The following is a 21,834-nucleotide window of genomic DNA, read 5'->3' as shown; positions in this document are numbered from 1 at the left end:
CTGTTGGCTATTGTTTTTCCTCTGGAGATTTTTCTGCACAGGCGCAGCAAATTTTCAGCGATCACATCGCAGATAGTGGCATGTTCTGCTATAGGGAATGTAGTTAGTGTTACATAATAGAAATATAATTATAGTGGCTATAATAGGTAGCGTAGGCGTTTTCGATGCAAGTGATCCGAGCTCAATCCCATTGGGCTCTCATGTGATTTAGATCCCACGTTAAGCAAATAGGTCCACATCTCATATAATCTCGGTGCTGAAAGGGGCTCTAAACTCCAGTCCAACTAATAATGGAAATCTTTTCTTACTTTTACGAGATTTTCTACAATATTGGAAAGTGGATTCTTTCAGTTTTACGTCTTATAGTTATGCTGTGTAGGTGAAAGGAGACGGTGATGATAAAAATGAATGAAACGATGAAATAAAGAAAGTGGGAGGAAACGGAAGAACTCGGAGAAAACCCCATGGTACCTGTCCACCACACAAGCCACGTGGTGCGACCTCGGATCGAACCAGGGACCCCACGCACCAGAGATGAACGCTCTACCACAGACAAGGGAAGTTTTGGAGAACGCACTCCTGCAGAGAAACTAAGCATGCCATTTGAAGGACCAATTCATGCTGATTACAAGCTAATAAAATTCCTGTACGATTGACAACTTTAACTTGGAAGTTGATATAAAAAAATGAATATATGCACATTTAAACGCGTTAGGTACAAGGTTATTAGGAACGAATATTGACATGCAAACTGAAATCTATCGGAGGTAACAGAAACAACTGTTTTGCATTAACTAACGGGTTTGTTAGTTAAAATTAATCATAACACTGTTCACAATAATGATAGGTTAGGGATGGAAATTGTTCTTCTGTTCTATGAAGAAATGACGCAGGCAAAATACTTTCTTACACCATGAACATTTTATATGTGCAATTGCGTTGCATCCGTTAAGGGAACAGGTTCCAAAGCGAAAAGTAAACTCGACAGGAGATTCAGAAAGGTATATAATTTGTTCGGTAACCTGCCTTGCGGAACGCAAACTGAAACAATCCAATGGATCGCGTTGATCGGAACTGATTCATTAGCATGGACACAATCTTTATTTGATTGTTTCGTTGGTACATCATAACGTCCGGATGAAGAAGTCTCATACTATGTACAAATCTCCTGCCGTAATCTTTGGTTGATAGGAGTCCATACGTTAGAGGTCTGCACGGGCTCGGGCAGAGCTCGCGGGCTTGGGCCCAACCTGGCCCGCGGGCCGCACTCGGGACGGGTTTATTTTGGTCTTATTTGGTTATCACACGGACTCAGGCCTAAAATCTAAAACACATTTCGGACTCGGGTCGGGCTTCCCATTATAAATTCACGGGCCGGGCCCGGGCTAAAAATTCAAGGCCGTGCAGACCTCTACCATACGTACACATCAAAGGTTGTACAAATCGTGTGCAAATCGTACATTTAACATTGAATATCTCGAAAAGTTCTCAACCATACAGGAATTTTATTAGTTTGTTGCAATCAGAATGAATTGGTCTTTTAAATGGCATGCTTGGTCTATGTGCAGGCGAGTGCTTTCTCCCGAACTTCCTTTGTGAGCCACCGTGACCCAATTTTCTACAATACTATTAGCGTTTAAGGAAAAAAGTGTTCAAAAATGAGACATATAAAAAAACAAAAAAACAAAAAAGTGAAACTCTTTATGTCTGTGGACAATATTTCTCTCCTCTGGCAAAATCTGAAATGACACTACTGGGCCAGGATTAAATTTAGACCAGAGAGAGAATCCTTGTCGTTTCTTTCTTCAAGGAATACTTCAAGGGGACATCCGCAGACCTAAATTAATTTGAAAAATTAAATTGAAATTTCATACCACTCTTTGCAAGGGACATCTTTTAGCAAATCGTGTCGCAGTAGAAGGCACTTACGTAGGAATTTATTTCAGGAAAGGTCCAAAGCTTTTGATCAGTCCAAATTCAAAGCAGGATAAATTATATTAAATTTTGTAAAAGCAATCCTAAAATTAGTCGAAATTTCAGGGGGTACGGTTCCTCGGAACCCATCCCCTGCGTACGTTCCTGCTCAGATTTTGCCCGGCTGAATAAAATTTTCTGGAAGAACATTTTACTATCCTCCTGTCCTTTTAACAAGAAGTTAAGTGTACGGTTTGATGTAAAGGCAAGAAAGGACATACTGATAATTTGAAGTTACCCTGTTGTTCAGTGGCATATTTAGGGGAAGTTCCGGGCTTAAGCCCCCCCCCCCCCGAAATCTTACTTACTATAGTAAAGTAAATGAAATATCTTGCAGAATTTTCACATTTCCAGGTAAAGCCACCCGAAACAAAATCGTAAATACGCCACTGCTGTTGGTTGTAAACTTCTCAGCAACGAAGTTCAGGATAGTTACCTCCCATGAAGCACACAACGTGACTATTGTCACGAATTGCCTTTGAAGAATAGATGAAGCATACGAATAAGAAAGGAAAGGAAAAATACAGAACTATTATAATCCCCCTGAAATCGTCATTGTACTTTCCTGGACATTGACTCTTTTTCTTTCTCTTTAAAGCTTATACCAAAGAATATCTTCTTTTATTTTTCTGTTTTAATGGCGGCCATACACCTGCAGCTGAGTTTTCCGTTCTTCTGAGTTTCTGGAAGTTAATAGCAGATGGCATGACGAAAAACTCGGATAGGATAATGACAACCAGAAGAAAACGAAGCAACCGCGACATCATCTGTTTCCTGTCTGTTACACATGAAATGCAATTCTGGTTTTAGTTTTTGTTTTTGTTTTTATAAGTTTAAGATGCGATGAATTTCGTGGTTTACATCTCCTTTTCTTTCTTTCTTTATCTTCCAATTTTCATTTTTCTTAAAAAATTTTTGGTTCAATATGGATCTTCTTAACCAAAGAAAGTGATTTTTCCTCACCCACAAAAGCCATTATTACGTAAAATTACACCTTATATATTTTGGAAAAAAAAAAAAACTTTGCAAGAAGCTAAAAAAAAAAAAGTATAGAGGACAAAGTTATGTATTTAACTACTAATGCTATCACAGCAATAATCTTTTTTCGCATCGTAACTATAAAACAGGAAAAGGCAACATGCAGCAATGTAGGATGCAACGTTAGGAAGAGAGATCATATTTAATTAAACAAGTCGAAGTGTTGAAGGCGTAGATGAATGTTTCTTGCTTTGTAACAAATATCCACACGACATACCATATCCTTGGAGTGTCCCACAAGTCCTAGGACATCGACGCTCCGCAGTACAAACTATAAGAATAATAAATGTATCCTTTTAATTTGAATAAGATATGATTGTCACCAAGGGCGCCCATCAGGAGGGGCAAGGTGGGGCCCTTGCCCCCCGAGAGGAAATTGTACTTCAGAACATCGAAAATCCAATAGAATTTTTACATTAGTTACAGCAAAATTTGAAACTATTTTTGAAACGTCGCTTATACTTGCTCCTCTTGGAAGCCACAACATGGGCGCCCTTGATTGTCACGGGACAATATGATGTCCATCCGAAAGTCATCATGTGATTGTTCGGCAAAGAATCGCCATATGATTGTCCCATAGAAAGTCGTGTTACCAAGACTTAGTGGACATCTGGATCTGCACAGGACGTCTTTTGGCAAAAATAAGACTCCTGTAGATATACATATATACTTTTAAGGATATATATATATATATATATATATATATATATATATATATATATATATATATATATATATATATATAAATTGGAAACCAGTTTGTAGAAAACCTGACATATTGGTTCTCTCCAAAACCGGTTCAGTTTTTCATCGAAAAAGTTATTATAGGAAACTACAACCGGCTTTGAAAGAAAACTGATTCGGTTTACTTTTAAAAAAAACTGCTTTTTTGAGTTTTCAAAAATCGTTTTTTTCTAAAAACCGAAAAAATGTTTTTGTGCCCACCATGCTACCACTAATACATATGTGAGATTTACGCAATGGCCAACGCCCTCCCTTGGTTAACCCCAGGCACCTTAAAATTTATATCCTCTCCACCATACGTCCGAAGATGCAGTGGATAATCGATACGTGAAGTTTTTCTCCAAAAATTTTCATTTACAACACTAAGCAGTAGCTAGTACCCTACTACAAGAAGCAATGGTAATGGGATACGGCCATTGCGCGATAGAGGAAATTTATCTCCCAGTTATACCTACTGGTGGAGGGAATTCCCTTGGCGGTCACAATTTCCCAGAACTAATGTTCCTTTGACGTTCAAGGGACACCTTTGTGCTATGTGAGAGGATACTAAAGTCTAATCCAACGACTGACCGGATTTTCGTAGAAGATAAGGAAGGGAAATGAAGAAGAAGATTATAATTAATGGACCATATTCAAGATGACAATTCTATCATCAAAACCAAGAACCATAATATATATCCTAACTTGTGAGAAGTAACGTGCCAGCGGTGGCAGAAAACCTATGATGATGATGATTCTCATTTTTAGTATTTTGAGAAATTTTGGCAGATGCGATATCTGGAGGCCACTAAAACCTGGAAGAATAGATTATATTATATCATTTGTAACATATGCCTGGAAGATAGGAAAAGGACTGAATATTTCTGGTTAAAGATATTGTATCTCCCTCTCACAAAACGAGATATAAAAAACATTGTGGTCTAAATACTCAATAAGTTCTTTAAATATTATATATTTATATATGTGTACTCCTGAAAACTAAAGTCACGGGGACTCAAAGATCTGGTTTCTTCACTGTAAGATCCTTTGTACAGGTAACAGAGCCTTGAATCGTAGAGATACTGAATTATGTATGAATATCTGGGTAGTGTAGTATTTCTTAATTAATTCGTAACGTGGTAACTAATTCGTAACTAATCTTCATTTTAACCCTAGCTTCTTAATTTCCAGATTTCCTTATATTCTTAAAGACGGGAAAACTTAACTGACCATTCTACTGTAGTTCTATCAGGCTAGTAGACCTGCCTATCTCTGCTAGACAAGTAGGCTGCAGTGTGTCATTGCGTATAATAAATACCTTGTGACTAGGGATAATGTAGGATAGGTAATTAGAAGCATCTTGACTAAGAAAAATGTATTCAATGAACATTGACATATGAATACGACTAAGTTAAATAAAAAGAAAACTATTAAAAATTATTATTTTATACCCAAATGCCTTAATCAAACTCACTAAAAACATCTTTTAATTCTAAATTATTATTGGTACGTTTAATGAATTATCATATGTTGTGCATGAATTCTCAATTTCGCAAAGGCTAATGGTAGTATTTCCATCACAATGGTGTGTATTATACGGGTGGCCCAAAAGTAGGTATACAGTGCCGTACTGATGAATTCATTGCTTTTTATATCATTTCTTATTATTATCCATCAGGCAGACTTAGTTTCTTTATTATTTGTTCTTAATATATTTTTACTTACATCTTAAGCTCGTAGCAGCCGAAGCAAATATATCTATAAACTTGAATGTTGTACTTGATCAATGCAGGGGTGTATACAGTGGTGCTATTCAGTCGGTTCGCACTGGTTCGCGAGAACCGGTTGTTACAATATTTCGAATTGGCAGAACCGTTTGTTATACCCAGATATAAATATACATACGCATGACCTAACAAGAGTCAAAGAAAGAAGCCAAACAAATTAGTGAAAATTCCTCTGTACTTCTCCCGCTCGCTTGTATTGTTGTGAAAACAAATAACTTTCAATTGTTTCAATTCAATGGGCAGATAGACATTTGAGTATAAATTATGGGATTTTGTCCGAGATATTGGGATCTATAAGTGTAATGAATATGATAAGTATCTAAGGGGTCATCCACATATTACGTAACGCGGCAAAGAGGTAGAGGGGGTTCGGCCATATGCTACGAAGTATTACACGAAGGAGGAGAGGGTTAACGTCTTCGTTACGTAACGTGTTTTTTCTGTAATCTTTATGTTTATACTCAGGTTTATATGCAATCTTTTAAACAAATAATTTTATTCAGTTCTTTTCACTTTTATAAATAAATATTTGTATTGCTGTGGAAAATTTAGAACATCCAGCCTGCATAAATTGAATCATGCAGAAGGGATTTGAAGACGCTACTAGACACCAGCATGACTGGTGACGAATTACAACACAATAAAGCTCTGTTTTGCGGTTATCGCCGGAATGCATTGACGGTACACGCTTTTCTGGAGTTAGTTGTTAGCGATCGTAATTACCGCTTGAAAATGCTCCTGCGTTCCCACTCGTATCGCTGTTTCTGAGAATAGATTTAATTATCATTACCCACTCTATTCTTCCAAGGGGTTTCGCATGTGAAGCAGAAGAAACTCTTTTTCGTGAAACAATATTTTCCGGGACAGAAGGATCCAAGCCAAATGAGATATTAAAAACAGAATTCGTCGGATATTCATCTCATACTAAATTTTTATCTTTAGATTTGAATTTTCCAAGAGAAATGAAGTTTATTCGTATTCTGGCACTGATTTAGGACAAGAAGAATTTGAAAAGGTGTAAACTGAAGTCCAAAGATGATGGCCGAAATCTAGTTCACAAATGATATGTTCCTGCTCTTTCACGTGTTCAGCCACATCGAATCTGTGATCTTAGGGGAAGAGAATTTCTTTATATCGTCGTCACTGGGAAACTTCAAATACAGGAAGCATCCTGGATTCCAGAAAAAAAAAAAGAGGTCAATGTACATTCTCTAGATCCTGTTTCATCTGCATTTTACTGCAGCACTTCCTCCTTGCCAATTATTAGTGACCTAAGAGGTTGTGTACGATCTCCTTGTGGAAACGACAGTATGGAATTTTGAAGAATTAAGACTGGTTAATTAAACAATCTTATGGGATTAAAATACTATTATTACGATATTACCATTTTCCAATACTTTGATTTGTTTGCGAAAAATCCTACAAATATATTTAAAATACAAACTTTTTATAATGAAAAGTCCTGCCATTAAAAAAATCTTTTTATTGTGATAACCCCCAAAATAAGCAAAATTGGTGAAAAAACAATAATCAAAAAGAGTTACGTAACAAAGGGGGAGGGATTCAGCCTTGCATTACGAAGTGCGACAAGGGAGAAAGAGAGGTAAAATTAATCAAAAACAGCGTTACGTAATATGTGAATGGCCCCTAATGCCTAAATGCCTATTACGTGTGCTACCTATCTGCAACACGTTTTTCAATGATTCCAATGTCTTCATTAGTTCTCGAGATACGTATGTACTTGCGAAGCAAAATAAAGTGGTCTTTTCATCGATATCTCGGTCATGACCAATACTATCATTCCTCAACATATAACACTTTCCTGGTGGGACTCTCTCTCTCTCTCTCTATATATATATATATATATATATATATATATATATATATATATATATATATATATATATATATATATATATATATATATATATATATACTGTATATCTATATCTATACCTATCCAGGGGGATCCAGGATATAATCAAGGGAGGAGCTAAACCATAATTTGCCGCTTTATCAAGTGTAAAATATGATTGAAGTCCATCTTATCCAGTGTATACCTTAGCGTCAAGGAGAGGGGACTATAGCCCTCCTTGGATCCGCTTCTGTATATATATATATATATATATATATATATATATATATATATATATATATATATATATATATATAGAGAGAGAGAGAGAGAGAGAGAGAGAGAGAGAGAGAGAGAGAGGAGGGAAGGGGGAGAGAACCGGTTGTTAAAAGATTAGAATAGCACCACTGGGTGTATACCTACTTCTGGGCCACCCTGTATTCTTGGAAATAGTAGTAGTATGTTGAAGAATAGCATTCATCACCCTCATAGAAAATGAGATTGATTTGCGGAGATGAAAATGTGTTTTTATAGATTGCTCATTTACAGTTAGTATTCTGGACTAATTCGAGTCATACTCTGGTGTATCGAAAGCTGTACTGGAATGTTGCCATTGAATCGAAAATTATTGCGGAAATGTACTGCATATGTTACAGGAATTTATTTTTGAACTAACCATGCAATACTTGGCAATAATGAACATTTATAATTATCTTACGAACATAGTCTTCGTGCTATGGAGAACAATTTCGAACATCAGATGGAATGATTAAGAAGCAGTTCTCATCAAAGAAATGGAAATAGAGAAAATAATTACTTCCTGTTGATCAATTTTCAACTCTTTTCATCCTTTTCTTTCCTTTCCTTCGTTTTCTGTGAAGAAAGAGGAAAAGTGTGAGGTCATTCCATTGTATGAAGCACAAGAGAACATTCGATACGGCCAACAGAAGATCTGACAAATGAAGCGAAGAAAATGCCTTGCTCTTCGACGGTAACTTTTTTTTTTTTTTTAACTTTCCTTTCAGTAAGGTTCACTGAACTGATCTTATCTATACTAGTGCAAAATAGATAAAGCCTGCTGAAAGACAATATGGCTTCCTTTTTGCCTCATCCCTCTACCCGCATTGTACTCCTGTAAATAATAATTGACGAAGGCACACAGAAAGAAGAGTCGTTAAAGAAGAAGAATGAAGACAAAAATACTCCATCGCTTAACTTTCACTTCTAAACCAATTTTAAATTTGAATTGTGTCCTATTCTGTTTGTGATTATTACAAAACTTCCGCATATTTTTGCATCTCAACCATTACATACCTTGGTATATCTTTCACGTTTAGTATAATGAGGAAACATTGACTACACAAGATCCTTGACATCAAATTATATTGGCTGACACTGTGCTTTTAGAAGTATAATAGACAACATGGTATACAAAATAACATTTTTACTAAAAGAGGAGACACAATCATGGCATCAACAGTAGAAATGAATTGCAAACTATAAATGAACATAACATGTTTTATTTATTTTGTATTTTTTATTTAAGTCGAGCGATTTGTAAGATACGTAGTATAAGTGATTCAGATTCCAACTTAAATTGTTGACTCTGTTCATAGAACTATAGACTAACGATGTTAAAAAGTCAAAGAACTCTTTATTCGAATTTTGACAGTGCTAGGCATAATATAGAGTGGACTCTACAACTGGATCATAAGCTCCAACTAAATGATGGTTATTTTGAGAACAGTTAGAAGTTCTAACTTTCAATATCTCACTTTCGATTTTAAATTCTCTTTTACCCTAAAAAAAGAAAGAAAAAAAAAGAAAAGAAAAGCTAACAATAAACAAACTCGATTTATTTTTGGATCAAAAGATCCAATATATTTCAATCAAAAATTTTCTTGTAGGCCTTGTATCTGGAGAACTACATATAGTGTAGCCAAACCCAAACTATCACTTAACTCAGTATGATGTGTTAATTCCGTAGAAAATACGAAATCTCTATTTAGTCTGGGGTCCGTTCAAAATGTTTGTGGTCCCTGATCCAAAAACTAATTATTGGTCAAGATCACAATTTTGATGCATTTTTTGGACCATCTCTAAAATTCTTGTTTATTAATGTAAAATTTGTAAAAAGATGCCTGAATGGATTATAAACTGTAAATTAGAACCAATTGACACAATTTATAAGTTTTATTTATTTTGTATCCAACATTAAGTTGTAGATCCACGTCTCATATAGTCTTGGAGCTGAAAGGGATGCTTAACTCCGATTCAACTTGTACTTTGGATTCCAATTTAATTTGTTGGTTTTGCTCGTAGGATTTGTATTACTGTGAAAACTACTCGAATATTTTTTCCTGATGTTATTTGAATATTAGAATATTCGTTTGCAGTACTTGAACAATTATTCAGATGATAAATAATTATTGTAAAAAAAATGTGCAATTAAAGTTATTATTCAAAAAACAAAAATTCGAAAAATTCATTGTTCGAATTTTAACATCACTGCTATATACTTGGCTCTGAAATTGCACACGGAACTCCAATTAAATGGACTCTACTAAAGACGGCAGAAGAGGATCACGCGATTCCATGTATTCGGAGAGGTATTTTGTAGTAAGAAAAGTTAGATGTTCTCTTATTATAAGCAATCAACATTTGCTTGTTACTTTGTGGGTTGCATAGAAGCTACGGAATGATATAGATTTTTAAAGGGATATGGATAATCGCCGTTAAAAGTCACCATTACGTATAAAAGATGTTAACGGGTTGACTACTAACGCACAGGGCCGAGATAATCGATCTAGCTTCCTATTCAAAAGAAGTAACATAATTTAAAAAAAAAGAACACTTTCGTTAAAGCTTCCGTGTGGAGTAACGGACGGATGGACATACTAACAGCCTATTGCGTGATCCTGTAACGAACAGACAAATGATGGTTATTTTCAGAACAGTTGACGACTCTAACTTTTAATGTCACACTTTCGGTTTCAATTTCTTTTTATCTTGAAAAAAACGTTTACAATACACATAGACCATTTACGTTTTACTAACGTCAACTGTGTGAAAAGATTACCTGGAATGATCATAATTTTATCGATCGAAATTAAGATTACATAAAAGATTGTATTGAGGAAATTAGAGAAGATATAAATCATTGTGATATACTTTAGGTATATCCTTGTGATAATAAACGTGAGCACTCACACTAATGTTGATAATTTTTCTGATTGAAATTGAATGTAGGAAAGACAAATCTAGCGCAAATCAAGCACTTAACCTATTTTAGTTTTCATTGTTAGTTGCGTGTACCTTAACTCTCCCCCTCACAAATTCTTCTTACTTTGTATACATCAACTGAATATTTAAAAAAAAAGAGAGAGAGAGAGAGAGAAAGAAAGAAAAAATACAGAAGAAAATATGGGAAGTTATACATTTTGTCATAATCGTAATTTAAATGGATGTTGGCTGAGAAATTTCTCATAGAATATTCTTGCATGAGAATCAGATGAGCGATTGTCACACTGAACTGTTTGGTTCTTTCTTCTTCTTCTTTCCTTTCGGAAATGTTCAGTTATCGTTATCTTGTCATGTATAATGGTTGCTCTTTACACCAGGTGCAAGATATCCCTTTTGAAACATGAATATTTTACTCTGTTTTTCTTTGTATAATGAAGGTTCAATGTTGTTTCATATGTCAATGTAAAATATAGATTAGAAGTTTAAATATCACCATCATATTCTCAAATTTGTAATTTAACTACTAAAGTGATTTATACTTTAATTTGAAAAAAAAAAAAAGGTCCATACCAAAATATCTTACAAAATGGACACCCTAATCGTAATATGCAAACTAATAATAGCTATCTATATGAATGCTATCTGTCGAATTCGGTCAAGTTTCTTTCATAGAAAAATGTTCAAATTGTACAGAAAAAAAATAGAAAAAGATATCACATTCTAAAATACTAAGTACAACAATGACATTAGTGATCAAACAGTCATGAGAATGCAAATAATTGAACAAATGAGATGAAAAATGAAGACTTACGCAAGTATTTTGTTAATAACAATAATGATAATAATTGCATTTATTATTATTATTATTATTATTATTATTATTATTATTATTATTATTATTATTATTATTATTATTATTATTATTATTATTATTATTATTGACACCGTAGTCAAGTGGTGGACTTATCTCTGCGTGGTCCCGGTCGGTATTTTCGAATTTTCGGTGTCCACCAATCGTCGTGAGGCAAACTGGGGAGCCACGTGAAAACGACGTGTCGGTCATTAGATCTTAAAAGCTCTTGGTGTGCCTGTTAGGGACAGAGCGTCGCAGCGCTCTGACCACGTGCTCGCCGCTACGCTAGACATAGTTCAGCTGGTCGCTAGCGGATGACGCTGGAGCAGACTTAGGCCCACAAAATGGGCTTCTACGCCAAGTTACACTGCCATAAACAAGAGCAATAGTAAAAAAAAAAATGCTGAACAATGTAATCCACGTAGAATAATAATTCTGTTTGCGTAGTCAAAATCAAAGTAAACGAATTACTTCCTAGCGGATTTGCTCTTTAGAATGAAGGGAACAGATGCTAAACACAAGTGAGACACTTGCTGGAATAAAAATTTGGGAGAGTATCTAAGAAAATTTGTGGATATTTCAATAGAAATTCGTTATTACCCATGATATCGAATCAGGAATCTTTCTAACCAGTAATGAGCGTTCTCCTATTGAGACACTATGGTCCCCCGACAGAAGTGTGCATTAAGATCCTCCTGGAAATTCATCAGCGTACATGATCAGATATTATAATGCAGAATTGCTACAAATCAAAATTATTAATATTTATTTTTACATGCAAGTTAGTTTAACAAAGGACTCAAAGCAAATGTAAATATTCAACTAAGGATTCAAGAAAAGTTAAACAAAGAACATAGTAATACAAATATTCAACTAGAGTAGTTACTAGGCGCAAGATAGTTACAGAAATAAATTTAAAATGAGGCGTTAAATTAAATACCACACAAACACAAAATAACTGCTGGTTGTGATCTATGGTTTCATTAAGAATAAAGTAGTAAAAAAATATATATACAGTGAAACCTCTACTAACGGACACCTCTATAAAGCGGACACCTCCCTTAACGGACATATTTTGTAATCCCCAAACATTGGAATAGCAAGAAACATATTGGCAAACCTCTCTAAAGCGGACACTCTCTAGTACGGACACGGACAGTCTTTTCTGTCTTTTATAGGTATTATTTACCTCCGTATTACGGACACTTTCTCTAGAAATATGTTGAAAAGTGTAGTAAAAATATATTTTTAGTAATTCATACATGTGTCACCAAGGAAGCATTGTGACAACATTTTGCCCCCTCAACTGTCTGCTCAGCAACCCAGACGAAGCGTCTCTGTTTAACAACACTCTTATGTCCTTTGCTTGCATCCCACTCCCACCCAAGCTGTTTTAGACACAAAAGTGATTGACAATTGCCCGCCGTTAGGGATGACACGTTATGCTACTGTCCCGTTGGAGTCTCTAACCAACCAGAAGACAAGTTTAGTAATTTTTGCCCTCAGGTATGTAATTGTCTCAAAAAGGACACTTCAGGACTGCAATTACCCCACAAATTAAAGCGCCATACTGAAAACGAAGGAAGTACTGATAAGTATAAAGTGCACAGAACTATATGTTATTTCCATGTTGTGCCTCGAACATAGAGTATTGGATGATGGAGGATAATGCATGTAATATTCGTAAATACGTGATTCATGCAAAAATATTTTTTTCTAATTGTATATTACCTTCCTCACTAATTTACATAACAAAATACTGAAACCTCTTGAAGGCGAACACCTCTCTATAGCGGACAATTTTTGATTCCCCACGGCTGTCCGCTTTAGAGAGGTTTCACTGTACTGCACTACAAAGATATGCAGAAGTTTTGATGGAAATATATATAAATTAGTGGGATTAATATTATTATTATTATTATTATTATTATTATTATTATTATTATTATTATTATTATTATTATTATTATTATTATTATTATTATTATTATTATTATTATTAAAGACTTGAGAATTCGATTCTGCACCCGAAATCGCAGAAGGGGTCAGACAAAAAGTACGTATGATCAATGTGAGGGGGGAAACGAATTATACAGGATTTATGAAGGAGGGTGTCAAGTAAACAATGACTTAGACAGACAGGAAACCATTTTTCAATTCACCATGACTACGTAAAGGGGCATGCAATCTCTCTATATTTTCATCTATTATACATCAACTTAATAAGATATCTAGCTTCATTTATCACTATTAGATTATAAATGAAATAAATAATAATTTGAAACACGTAACATGGATGATCCTGTCAGGAATAAGAATTAAAATAAGAGAATCATTGGGTCTCTCAGCTTTGATGATGTCGCTTCCAAAAATGGTATGTGGATGTCATTACCTGTTGTATTAAGTTATTCTTCTTTTTTTCATCTTAATCTTTGTTATGCGTCATTGACCCCGATAAAGCCTACACCACATCCGTTATTGCAACGAAAGAAACATCGGTTCATTATAAATTCTATTCAGCCTCTTTCTCCTACGATGAAGGTGAACGACCTTTGTCTATCCTTTTATGTACTAATAAGTTAGGTCTTCTATTAGAATTTAAAAAAAAAAAAAAGAAATAGCATATAGTATAACTATACAGAGAAAGTTGTTTAAATACGTAGGATATCTTATATAATTAGATAAGACCCACGTTAAACTCCTAGTGTTGGCTGACTCGCTAGTGTGGGGTTGTGTGAAAGTACTGATGGGAAAGTGGAAAGATAGGATTTGAATCTGTATATATCCTGCCATGGGTGATGAAAGAATGGCAAACCTTTAACAGCTCAGTAACGGATCCGGAAGAACGAAAACGAAAGAATTTTCCTGAATAATTTGTAAGGTGTGTCATCAAGTCATGATGATATACCTATAAACAATTCATACTACCGACGATAACCTAGATGTACAATCAGATACGGGCTTTCCACCGGGTCCAGACACCACCCATATTTTCTTTTAAGAAATTATTTACTTGTGTTTTTGGATCAAAAGATCCAATATATTTCAATCAAAAATTTTCTTGTATGACTCATATCTGGAGAACTACATACAATGTAGCCAAATCCAAACTATCACTTAACTCAATATGATGTGTTTATTCCGTAGAAAATACGAAAACTTGATTTAGGGTCGGTTTAAAAATTTTTGTGGGCCCTGATCCAAAAACTAATCATCGGCCAAGATCACAATCTTTTGATCCATTTTTAGTTTTCCTAAAATTGTTGTTGTCTGCATCACGGAGGATCCCCCCGGTCCGAAACTTTCGATTTTGGACTCCTCCTCATTAAAAAATATTTGGGTTCACGCCTGTTTCATAGTTGCCCAAGGGACGTCAGTCCCAGAATATCGGGATGTCCCCTTATGTTCTGTAAACAGGAATTCTGCGAGCCTGAATGTTCATTGGCAGGTATGGGAACTGCAGGACATCCAAAGGACGTCCCATGAATATGTTATGCCATGTAGAAAATTATGAACTACTACAACGTTGTGTTGACATCTATAAAAGTTTACCGAGAATAAATCGATTTTAGCTACTGGGTTCCGCATTTCACTATATGTGATAGTTTAGTACAGTATATTTAGCTATAATTCCAACTTAGCCAGAGATCAAGCCATTATGGCGTTGGCATGGGCGCCAATGGGCCCGGCTCCCCTGAAGTTCGCTTAGATCTACATATTTATATTACAATCCTTATTGATGTCTCGTTAAATCTGACAAACCTAAATGGGCTCCCCTAAAATCTCTACAGAAATTGGCGCCACTGATGCTTGAGCTATATTAACGATGCGTCGGAGGAAATTGGGGAATTGATTAGATTTTGAAGAGAAATTCAGAGCTAATAGCAATTATGGGCGGAGTACCAAATTAAAACCGTCTGGTCGGCCAAAGCTCTTCATGAAACATAACGCAGAGCCTGAAACAATATGATCTATTTCTTTTTGCTCACTGTGAGCAGATATTGTTATATCGTAGAAGCAGTATTGAAAACTGAAGTAAACTCATTATGAATTACAATCAAGCTATCTTCGAGAAAATTTTGTCCGCAAGGGTGAAGGGGGGAATCAAACTGTGAGGAGGCTGTACTAGGACACTATTTGTTCAAAGATTTGACCAGCACAACAGTAACATGTAGTAGCAATGTAATTTATAGAGACCGGATGTTAGGCAAAATGCCTATTCTTTATTATTAAAGATATGATCAAAAATATCGTTTTAAAGTTTATATGGGGGTTTATACTTTCAATTTAAGCCAATTTTATTTTGCCTATTTTGCCTATTTTGACCTTTAGTGCCTAATATTGCCTATTCTATGCATTTTCTTCAAAATAAGCCTTCATTGGGAAAATATATAATGTATATAACATAAATAATACACACATATTAAGTGTTTGTAAACACAAGCACGTGGTACGTTACGATATATATATACATGGTGAACTTCAAAGATGTGCACATACTTCGGGAGGTGATTAGTAATATCAAAAGAAGACAAAAAGTCCTCTTGGATGTCACGAATCACCTCCCGAAGTATGTGAACACCTTTATGTCTCGTTCCAATTGTCAGGATTCGATTTTGGATTCCAAGTTGGTCACCCTGTCACTCGTACACGACGCAGAATTCGACAACATCCAACAGCACTTTTTGTCTTCTTTTGATGTAATGAATCAGCTCCCAAAGTATGTGCACTTCTTTCAGGTTCACCCATAATGTATGAAATGCATAACAAGCTTCGTTTTTATATATACAATAAAAGAAGATATTAACAAACAATTATGTTTCTATATTCTTTGAACATTATCTATGACTTGAATCTATTTTTTAATGGTATTGAGTATTTATTTTCATTATTTCGAGTTACATTTTAGTGCCTATTTTTTAAATTTTTAGTGCCTATTTGCCTGTCTATTTTCCAGGTTTTTAGTGCCTAAACATCCGGTCTCTAGTAATTTATCTTCGCTCCGGGGAGAGTAGTAAAAACCCCTCCTGAAGTATGTGTGCCTGGAAGAAACAAGAAGACAGAGAAATTGTTCTCTACAACCGATTGTCCCCATGAAAGAACAGTGAGAGTCAAGAATATATGTAAAGAGAAAACAAGTTATTTATTAGTGGTAATCCTATCTTTTTCCATCTAACTTTTTTTTTTTTTTTTAAAAAAAAGGACAGGAATTGACATACTATTCAGGAATCGACACTAATTAATGCAAATATTAATTTCATAATTAATAAAGTACACATAATTTTCTCTTCTTCCTTTTTCTTTCTTTCGTACCAAATGTGCATTTGCGTGTTACTAAATGAACTACAAACAGCTGGCACTAATATTTCAGATCTTTTTCCTCGGCGGCAAATCGTGACACTGTCACAGCAGGAAAATACATTCTTGTTAATTATATGCTTTCTTTCGTATCGGGTAATCATTTGAGTCAGCATTTTCTCCGTACTTTTTTCCCTCTCATATTGTATACCCAACAGAAAGAGATGCCATAGTTAACTGGGACGAATATTTTCATATTGCTATAATGCTGATTGATGTTCATTTGAGATTCAAATACATCAACATAAATGAACACGAATCAGCCATTATTATGCTGCAGAAAAGTTGTGCATTCAACAAAAGGGTGTAAGTAATGATGTTAAATGCTTTTCCCCGGATAAATGCTACCTATATATAAGGATTAGGTAGCAATCGACGTAAACTATTTCATCGCTACTATTCGTATTAGAAACTTAGGCTTGGATATTTTCTAAAGGAGAGGCAATCATAGCTAGCATAAAAGTAAAAGTGCAATTTGGTATCATTTATTAAGGTAAGTGTTCGCAATTTCGCCACGTTTACATTCTTGCCCCTTACAACAATGGCGAAGATATAATTTTTTTAAAAAATGGATCAAATGGCGTTAGTATTTAGTCAGACAGTGATGATACCTATATTTGAAGCACTTGACCAGGAAAATACACTAAGGAAAAATGAATGGATTTTGTTGTGACACTGATCCAATACTGCACGTTAGTTTTTATTATTATTAATTATTATTATTATTATTATTATTATTATTATTATTATTATTATTATTATTATTATTATTATTATTATTATTATTATTATTATTAGTTTTTTTTAAATTGTGTCATGTATTATTGTGTGTTGGAAATTCTTCCAACTGTATCGTGTGTTGTATGTTCGTCTGTAAAGTAACTAACGCATAGTTAAATTCTACACATTTTCCACACAACATGTAAATACTTAGACAGACTCGCACAACTTTTTAACTGTACAGTAACCTCCAACTTGTTATTTGTGAATTCTCAAGGAGTTTTTCAATTTTTAAAATGATTTAACATACCTACTTTACATAATTAAAAATAATAATTATCTACTTGTTAATTTATATTCTAAAGCACGAAGGTACAATTAACAGTTTGTCAAAAATTAGAAAACTTGCTAATTTTAAAAATATTACTGAATCGTGATCCATAATAAAAAAGAATCATTATATACACGTTTAAGTAGGCTACGGAATTTAGCAATCAAATAGCTGTATTAATGTTACTAAAAAAAAATGTACACACGTACCTTCAGTGTCTTGCACAAGCAAGTTATCTCTCATCTTTCAATAACTATATTGCATTTGTTTATAACATATCCATATTAATAGTCACTGTAACCTAATTTAAAGATGGGTCGTAATTTTCTGTATACATTTTATTTATTCGCTTTCAACGCTGGTACCCGCATCTCAAATATTGCGTGTATGGAGTTTACCAATCTCTTTATTTTGTTGGTATACTTTTCTCAAAGGAGGCGTTATAATTGGTTCACTTCAGTCATGTATATTGCAACGATTCAGTGACATTTTTTTTTTTTTTTTTTTGCGGTCACGATAAAATTAGATTAGAAGGCGTGTACCTCCTCAATGGAAATCCTGTTCTTACTTGGATCACTTGGAATTTCATTTCCTCTCAATAGGTCTGCTAACATTTATAATACTTTAATTTTATCTAGTCTAGAGTTGCCTGCGAGACAAAAGTTTAGGCTGTGTCTTATCTTGGAAAGATGTCACAAAAGTGATGTCTCATTTTGAGAAGTGTATCTCTTTCTATTAAAAGAACTCTGTGGTAGAACGCTTACCTCTGGTTTCCTGGTTCAATTCCCGGCCAAGTAAGTTTGTGGTAGACGACATTGTGTCCGTGGGTTTTCTCGGAGAACTCCCGTTTCCTTCCACATTCTCATTCCACCGAGTCTTTCATCATCATTCATTTCACTTAATCATTCATCTTCTTAACCTAAAGACCATAATCGTGGGACGTTAAACCGAACGGTTTCAAAAGTTTTCGTTTCTCATTACAAAACTTCTGTCTCATTTTGTCCATGGGCAACCCTAATTCCAAATGTTAATAAAATATGATTCACATTTTGAAGTATCACATTTAAAAAATTAGATGTATTCACAAATACCGTTAAATAAGCAATGTTTTGTTTTCTCAAGTTACATATTATTATTATTATTATTATTATTATTATTATTATTATTATTATTATTATTATTATTATTATTATTATCTAATTCAGATAATATAAACAAAAGTAAATTATGGTCAAGATGTTAGCATACTGCCGTACACGTATGTTTGTAGCCTACATGTTCAAAATTAACAGTTACCTACTGAAGAAAACAGAGTATTACACACATAAATTACAAATATAGCATTTATTTTACTGATGACTGTATCTAATATTAGAAGATGAATTACGGGTCCCCAATTCATTGATATCCACCTATTTTATGCTCTAAATTTACAGAAACAGAAGTACCACACATATTAGCGTGAGTTTCTGTGAAGTGTGATTATATCCAATAATTGCAAATTACCAGTGAAATTCCTAAAAATCATTACATTTCATGTGATGGTTGATCTTGTGCAATGGTCTATGCACGTGTGAACTATCTTGAATTCAAACCCTGGTCGCGATTCGGAGCTAACGTTAATAGTAGATACTATCCTTAATAACCTCGTTATTATATAAGAATGTGAGACATAAAAACAAAAAAAAAGAAGAAAGTGATTAACAATGTTGGTATTAGATTGTTCCAGAATCTAATAAACAGAATTTTATGATCTTCTTAACCAGTTATGAGAATTTATAATTATTCATAATGATGTAAAAAGATTTTCAACGAACTTAAAATGTTCGTTGTTGAATTCTCTATGTTTGTGTGTGTGTGTCTGTCTGTCTGTCTGTTATTTCCGAATTTTTCAATTTCAAGCCCCCCCCCCCCCATTCGATAGAGCATCAAACATTATATCAAAGAAGTGGTGGAATTTTTCGCGTCACTCTTACCGTTCCCGAAATATTGGCCAAAAAGTTCCGATTTCGGGAGATTTAAGGAGCCATTTCTCGGGAATCGTAAGCCATAGAGAGATGATATTGGAGTTGATCAATACCAATATTGATTGAATACCAATACCAGTTATTGACTCCATAATTATTGCGTCATTAGTTATTGATTCAATAAGTATTGCGTCATTAGTTATTGACTTCATAATTATTGTGTCATTAGTTTTTGATTCAATAATTATTGCATCATTAGTTATTGACTCAATAATTATTGCATCATTAGTTATTGATTCATTAATTATTGCATCATTAGCTATTGATTCAATCATTATTGCGCCATTAGTTATTGGCCCCATAATTATTGCGTCATTAGTTTTTGATTCAATAAGTATTACATCATTAGTTATTGATTCATTAATTATTGCATCATTAGTTATTGATTCATTAATTATTGAGTCATTAGTTATTGATTCAATCATTATTGCGCCATTAGTTATTGATTCATTAATTATTGCGTCATTAGTTATTGATTCAATCATTATTGCGTCATTAGTTATTGATTCAATCATTATTGCGTCATTAGTTATTGATTCAATCATTATTGCGCCATTAGTTATTGATTCATTAATTATTGCGTCATTAGTTATTGATTCAATCATTATTGCACCATTATTTATTGACTATATAATTATTGCGTCATCAATTATTGATTCAATAATTATTTCGTCATTAGTTATTGACTCAAATTATTGCATCATTAGTTATAGTTTAAAAATAAATTTCGAAAAAATATTCTTTTTAAGTTAGTTCTGGCAATGCTGTTCGAGCATTCGCAATTCTTTTTTTTTAATTCAGTTTCTTCATTTACGATATATAACTTTCAATAATAATAAAAAGCAAGAATCCAACTAGATCTATGTACAAACATACAATCGTGCAATTATTCTAAATATATTTTCTTGCTGAGTTTCCACGCAAGCTTAATCACAAAATTACTACATTGATGAGACTATATATTTACGTTTGTATATACTACTATTGTTTCCCTCTTGTCGACTTTTAGACCAAACAAATCGATGGTGCGTATTCACCTCTGCTATGCACTACTTACTTCTTGAGTGTTTGTGTCTTGCTTTTTAGTCTTCTACATGCTTTCATATTTACCATATACTACAATGTATATGTATAAACATAAACACACACGCGTAGCTTCCTCAATTATCATAGGATAATGACAAAACATCAAAACGATGGACTGAAAAAAAAAAGCTTTTTGCTATATGCAGATTACACGTTACTTGACTGATCTAATTGTTTCAACTACCGTAATGTTTCTTTCTCAATAATACGCAATTTCATTCAAATTTCTTCGCTGGTAACCTGTTTGACAAGCTCTATCTACTTTCTTGTACCAATGAGTGAGTTTTAAAGCGAAAACGATATAGTTTCTGTTCATTTTTCCAAGGTTAAGGCAGGTCAATTGTAAAAAGTTGGTTAAAGTAATAATAAAAAAAACTTACAATATGTACTTTATACGCATTGTCAATTAGGGCCTAATACTACTTTTAGACATTTATTTCTTATCATAATTATTATTTGTTTCCTTAATCTTATATACGATTTAAGTACTTAAGTACCTACACTTATATTGTCTGTATTTAATCTCCGATAGATACTTTTATGTGTTCAGTAGATATGGTTTCGTGCTATAGTGAAATTTAGAGCTTAAGAGCTTGACTTAGTAAAAATAATACAAAATTTACCATTTTGCTTTTGCTTGTTTTTCATAAGTGAAAGGAGATAATGAAATGCAACTTACCACAATCATACATAATGTTATTCTACAACAAGGAAATATGAACCTGAAGAATTTTTAGTATTGCCATCCAAGAAATTACAGTATTGCCAGAATAAGATTTCCCCCAAAATTTAAGTTAAGGCAGCGACTAGAGGAATGAACTCAACTGCATTTGATTATG

General features: G+C 33.9%; 1 protein-coding gene across 3 annotated transcripts in view; it reads right to left on the bottom strand.

The window, feature by feature from the left end:
- Positions 1-21,834, bottom strand: part of LOC145668151 (uncharacterized) — a 180,230-nt gene that overhangs the window by 124,929 nt on the left and 33,467 nt on the right. The gene's annotated exons all lie outside the window — the stretch shown is intronic.

Source organism: Thermobia domestica, chromosome 13 (genome assembly GCF_964235325.1).
Source record: "Thermobia domestica chromosome 13, izTheDome1.hap1.1, whole genome shotgun sequence".
Taxonomy (NCBI): Eukaryota; Metazoa; Arthropoda; class Insecta; order Zygentoma; family Lepismatidae; genus Thermobia; species Thermobia domestica.
The sequence above is the reverse complement of the archived record's forward strand: the minus strand, read 5'-3'. Positions and strand labels throughout refer to the sequence as shown.